Here is a 6,955-nt window from a genome sequence, read left to right as displayed (position 1 = left end):
TTACAATGGAAGTGAATGTGGCCAATTTTTGAACGTTAAAATACTATTTCAAAAGTATAGCCACAAGAAGTAAACAATATGCGTGTAAACATGATTTTAGTGTGATAAAATCACTTACTAAACTTTTCTGTGAGACTAAAATGGCAAAACGACAATTTAAACAAATATATAGCTCAAATAATACGAGTTTTAACTGAAGAATTAATGTAAGTGCTTTATAAAATTATAAGCTTCACATTTCTGCTTTTAAACCCTCCAAAAAAAAAAAAAAAAAAACCCACATTGATGTCCATTGTAAGTGCCTCACTGTAACCTCCATCTTTGCATTTTTTTTTTAAAGGAGGGACGAGTCGAAATACATTTTTGTGCTTGTCAATATTATGCAACAAATGCTGTCGATTGAGCTTAACTTGTATTGAACCCAGAACATTCCTTTAAAAATAAATGCCATTTGGTTTGATATTTTGTTCTCATGCGCTGAATTTCATGCTTTTTTTTTAAACGTGGCAAATGTGTCGAGTTGTTGCTTATTGGTCGTCTCATCACACGATTGGCTTTTTTTATTTTGGGTCAACATTCTTGGTATAAAACACAATAAATATTTTGATGTTTTGTTTATGCAGACCCTTTATGGAGTTATTCTCATAGCTCAATTCAAATAAAACCTGTTGAAGCATCACAACTGATGTTAATATTTTTATTCCGAATCTCTGGAGGCCCTGAATTAAAAAGCTTCTATTCTGGTGTCTGATCTCACATGTCATTCCAGACATCTAACATCTTCCTCAAAGATTTGGATCACTTGATGGATCACTTTCTGCACAGCGCTGTCTTCCTGGTTGGAGCTGAGCAGGTGATAATATCATGTAATAGCCACAAATCAGACAGAGCGATGCATGTATGAAGATTTATTATGCTGCTGAGGTGATTATATTCACCGGGACTCGTTATTGTAATCTTGTTTCTTTGCTCATCAGTACAAAGAGCTGATTTGGGAACTTTTACTAGAATGTGTCCTGATGAGTTGCAGTACAGAAAGGCCATACACAGGGTACACGTACATGTCCCATTACATTTTTATGCATGAAAGGCACACATGTTCTTTTGAGGGAAAAATATAATATATAAGATTGACTTTCTTCACATAAAATTGTGGTATTTGGTTTGTCCCACATCACTAATCTCGTCCTTCTCTGTTAAACCATGTGGGGATTTTTCATGATTTCATCTTCTAAAGATGAAATCATGAAGAATTGTTGAATTTATATCCAACGTGTAATTACATTTTCATTTATGCATTTGGCAGATGCTTTTATCCAAAGCGACTTACAGTGCACTTATTACAGGGACAATCCCTCGGAGCAACCTGGAGTTAAGTGTCTTGCTCAAGGACACAATGGTGGTGGCCTTGGGGTTTGAACCAGCGACCTTCTGATTAACAGCTCTGTGCTTTAGCCACTACGCCACCACCATTACATCTATTTAGCAGACTCTATTTATCTAAATCGATGAGAACTAAATGGGAATTAAAGGATTAGTTCATCCAAAAATGAAAATTCTCTCATCATCCACTCACCCTCATGCCATCCCAGATGTGTATGACTTTCTTTCTTCACCAGAACACAAAGATTTTTAGAAGAATATTTCAGCTCTGTATTTCCATACATAGCAAGTTAATGGGTGCCAAAATTTGAAGCTCCAAAATCCACATAAGGGCGGCATAAAAGTGCTCCAGACGACTCTGCTGGTTATATCCATGTCTTCTGAAGTGTTGTGATAAGTGTAGGTGAAAAACAGGTCAATATTTAAGTCCCTTTTCCTTCACTTTCACTTTCTCCTTGTTCTATGTTTGGTGAATCACACTCTGTGTGCATATCGCCCCCTGCTGGGCAAGGAGGAGTATTTATGGCCAAACATGACTTAAAAAGTGATCAGTTTCTCACCCACACCTACCAGATCGTGTCTGAACACATGTATTAAACCACTGGAGTCACACAAATTACTTTTATGCCCCCTTTATGTAGATTTTGAAGCTTTAAAGTTTTGGCACCCATTCACTTGTGTTGAATGGACCTACAGATCTGAGATATTCTTCTAAAAATCTTTTGCTTGTGTTAAACAGGAAAAAGAAATTCATACACATCTGGAATAGCATGAGGGCTGGACTGGGAAGAGAAATCGGCCCGGGATTTTACATAGCAACTGGCCCAAAAGTTGTTCGCTCTCTTTTTATGCATATCGCGGCACCGTTTTGTGGTCCGTTCTGCATTTTGCGGCGCCATTTTGTGGTCCGTTCTGCATAATGTGGCGGCTCATTTAGCTTATCGTGGCCTGTATCGTGGCCGACCGGCCGGCCCACTCGGTTCTCCCGATGGCCAATCCGCCCCTGATCGGCCCCAAAGTGCGTCGGCCCATCGGGAAAATGCCCGTTATGCCAGATTACCAGTCCAGCCCTGCATGAGAGTGAGTAAAATATCATTTTCATTTTTGTGTGGTCTGTCCCTTTAAAGAGGATACTGCTTCTTTTGCTAAAAATGCAATTCTTGTGTTCATTCAAACATGCATTTTAATGTCTAGCAATCACATTCTCCCTATACGAATAATGGCAACTTAAAAGTAACATTTAACGACTTAGTACACCGATTAATTTCATTGTCTTTACTGCCATGTACAAAATATCAGTAACACTAACCTTTGAGAGGTGTAACCTTTGTTAGGGCACATTGATTTCTAAAAAAAATCAATTCCCTCATTTGGAAATGTGTTTTTCTTTTTTTTCTTTTTTTTGCTAGATGAGTGCATTAGCCCAGATCAGACTGTCCGGTTCACGCTAATCACTCTGACAGCTGCATTTAGCTGTTAGGAAAACAGAAGATTGTTTGGACTACAGTACATTATTGATCGGATACCCATTCTCTGTACAGCTGCTAATAATAGCTTCTTTATTCAGTTCTACGGTCTGTTTACACTTTATCCTACTTAGCTCCCATTAACATCAATGTGTATGCTTTTAGACTGTCTTTATGGCTATTCCAGTATTGTATAACACATCAGAGTTTAAACAGTGTCTTGTCTTTCTAAAAGCTGCTCTACTGGTGATGGAAGGGAAAAGCCATATGTAGTATGATGCATTGCTGTAATGCATGTTAGCTTTGTGTGAAGGTGAGATTTGTTGGGTGTCATCATTTGTTGATGCATACCTGAGTTATTCCTCACACAAGTTATACCTTCTACTATATTAACCTTCTGTTATATAAAACACTAGCTTTTATGTGTTGTATTTTTCTTGTTAACTTCACAATACGTTACTAAATCTGAGAGATATACATGTCAGCAGTTAGACCACAGCTCTGTACTTTTTAAGCAACTCTATACAATAGAGCAGGGCCGTGCAGAGACCTTTGGAGGGGCAGGTGCTCAAAGTATAAAAGGGGCACATGGAACAAGGCTTTAAATAGCGAGGTGCTCAAAATATCAATACAGTAATATATCGTGACACATTCCTTGCTGATTCGCGTATCGGTACGGATGATTCTGTATTGATACGGCAGCAAATGCTGTGATGCAGTTTTGGAAAAGAAACAGAACAGAAAACACAATTTTAAGTTTAAAAGTTAAAAAAATATTTTCTGTCCAGAATAATTAGAAACTGAAGTGTCTTAAGATGTACCAACCTGATGGCTTTTTCTTCTCTGTTATACAGAATAATTAAGAACAGCCGTTATAGTAAAAACTATAGTAAACGTTATAGTAAAATCAACGCAGCCCATGTTTCGTACAGTAGAGTATAGTTTTATTTAATGTCATGTCAGCATTTGTGGCTATTTTGATGGCAAAAACTGAATTACAAAAATACAAGAGTTCCATTAATATAATAAAAACAAAGCAAACAGAAAAAATACAGCAATTTTATTTTACAGCAAATACAACAGATTTTTTACATTAATGTGATACCTGTTCTGGTAAAATCTTACTAAATTCCTTGAGTGAGTATGCTGCCTTTGCTGTTGTTGTTGCTGCTGCTAATACTGGAGTTGATCTGAGAGACTGTAGACATTAAAACAACAAACATATAGGAGATATATTAGCTGATTAAACAATTGTTATGTTACCATGACAAGATGTAAAGATTGCTGAGAGTGTTTGGAACTGGCTCACTGACCTGCCAAGGCTGACAATAAGAGGGAGATGCTCACAGAGGCTGCTGCACACCAAGAGCTGCAGGTAGAGAAAATAAGATACCAGATTCAAAAAAGTAAAATTATCTGAGAAAAACAAAAAACATTAATGGGGGATAGGATGATGGTGGCCATGGCAGGGGTGAGAGTGAGACACAAACATCTATATAGACAGAGGTGTGTGTGCTTGTCTGTCTACAGTACACAATACTGTGATCATGATTTCAAGTTGCATTGTGACTCTGAGATGTAGTTGGATTTTGATTGATTATGTCTAATCAAAAATATAAATAAAGAAACTAAAATGTGTATGTGTGTGTTCATTCTGTTGGCACCTACTAAAAATCACAGTGTAGCATTAATCTTACCAATAAGTGGAGGATGAGTTGTTGTAGACTTTAACAGAAATTTCCTGTTGGCCATGTCCCTAAAAATGTTAATGACATTATTGTCATTTATTGGAATGTCCTTCTCAATGGCCAACAGAAGAAGGTCAGACAATCTCTCCTCTTTGCAAAGGCTGCGAAGTTTGGTTTTCACAAGCTTCAGTTTTGAGAAGGAACGTTCCACAGTTGCTGTGGACACCGGAAGTGTGCCATATGTCTTCAGCAGCAGAGTCATGTTGGGGAAAACTAGATGTGCATTGTTTTCCTTGACCACTGACAGAATAGAAGACACATTGGCTGGTGGTGGGCATGAGTATGACGTATGGAAGACCTTCAATTCTGTCTGCAATTTGTCTTCAATATTGTAGAACTGGCACAGTTTCTTCACAGCTTGGAGTGCTGCTGTTGGAATGCTAGCTGTTTTCCAGTTCTCTGGGACTGTCAGGCAATGGAAGGCATGCAATATTTCCCATTTGGAATTATCTCCTCCTTTAAAGCATCTCTGAATAGTGGTCTTTGCTGTTGTAGAAAGAAAATATTTTTGTCATTTAAAATATAATTATATTTTAATCCTGTTCTGAATTGTTTTATTTTTATAATGATAATTCAGAGAATGAGAAAATCAGTATAAGCCTTATCAGTGTTGTTGTTTTAATTATTTTAAGGCACTCTACATTTTTTAAAATAAATACTGAAATAATAATAATTTAGTCAAAAGGCATAAAAAGACAAGACCCCTCGACGCCTGTGAGTGAAACTTTTCTCCCTCAAACAGCAAGCTAACGTAACGTTACTTATACAGGCTACACACAGCAATATATACAACATATCTGCATGCTCTCTTCACGTCGTTCTTGTAAAATAATAATAATAAGTAAATAAACATCAAAATCACTTCACTGGGAATGAATCCCCACTTACCAGCTGCCGCGGTCGCGGTGTTGAAGATATCTTCCGGTAATTAAAAAATGCGCGTGCTGAGGCCGTGCGGCGTGAGGAATAGTCCCGGTCGGATGAGGTCGTCGTCAGGTGAAAGGTCATCATCTGGATCATTTTATTTAAGGCTAAATTATTAATCATACATTTTACTAATATTTAGATTTGGCATAGGCAGGCATTCACAAAAGGGCCTTTAATAAATAAAAAAAATGAGAGGAATTTTTTCTTTGACAAAAGGGCACTTTGGGCACCAAGGGGCAAAGGGGCAGGTGCTCAAGCACCCAACGCCCCCCCCCCTGCACGTGCCTGCAATAGAGTTTTGTTAGGAAACCTAAAATGTGCTAAATTAACTGGTTTTATTGAATTCAAAATGTTGTGTATGATTAAACCAACCTGTCACTATTAGGCTACACTAATTAAAATATTTTTGAATTTAGAAAAAAAAAAAATATATATATATATATATATATATATATATAGGCTATATATATATATATATATATATATATATATATATATATATATACACACACATACATTTTTTTTCATATTGGGGAAATGGCTTTTAACTGCATTTACTTTTTATGTTTTTTTATTATTTTATTTTATTTATTTTTTTTGTCTTTATTTTATTCTGTTCTATTGCAGAAACGTTTGCTGTATAATGTAATTGAGACAGTTTAATAAACAACAAATTGCATCATATGTCTATTTTATTTTCTATTTTTCAGAACTTTTGCCAGGAAAATAGAATATTTATATTCTTTATAAACAACTAAATTCATAATATTCCTATTTTTTATTTATTAAGTTTTATTTTGTAGCAAAGATTTTGTCAGGACAGTATAATATTGATTTTGTATTTAATTATTTTAATTATTTAATTGCATAATAACCCTATTTTATTTTATTTACTTTCAAATTATAAAATGTTTTATGTTGTTTCAGTTTGTTTTTCTAGGACAGTATAATATTTATATTTTTTATAAACTACGAGTTGTATCATATTGTATCATTTTTATTATTATTATTATTCAAAAGGTTTTGCGTTGATAATATAATATTGCTTTTTTTATAAACAGCAGTTTTAATCATATGCATATATGTATATATATATATATATATATATATATATATATATATATATATATATATAATTATTTTAAAAAGCTTTTTATTATTATTATTATTTATTTAATTGTTTTACTTCTTCATATTGATAATTTTTCTAAACAAATTGCATTATATGCCTATATATTTATTTATTTGTTTATTTGTTTAATATTGATAGAATATTGATAACTATAAACAATATTTTTTTGTGTTTTTTTTTTTGCCAGGGCAATACAATATTGATAATGTTTATAAACAACAAACTACATCATAAGCCTTTTTATTTTATTTTATTTTATAAGCTACATAACAGTAGAACAAAATGTAATAAACTTGCAT

This window comes from Xyrauchen texanus, chromosome 4, assembly GCF_025860055.1.
Source record: "Xyrauchen texanus isolate HMW12.3.18 chromosome 4, RBS_HiC_50CHRs, whole genome shotgun sequence".
NCBI lineage: Eukaryota > Metazoa > Chordata > Actinopteri > Cypriniformes > Catostomidae > Xyrauchen > Xyrauchen texanus.
Note: the sequence above shows the minus strand (reverse complement) of the source record.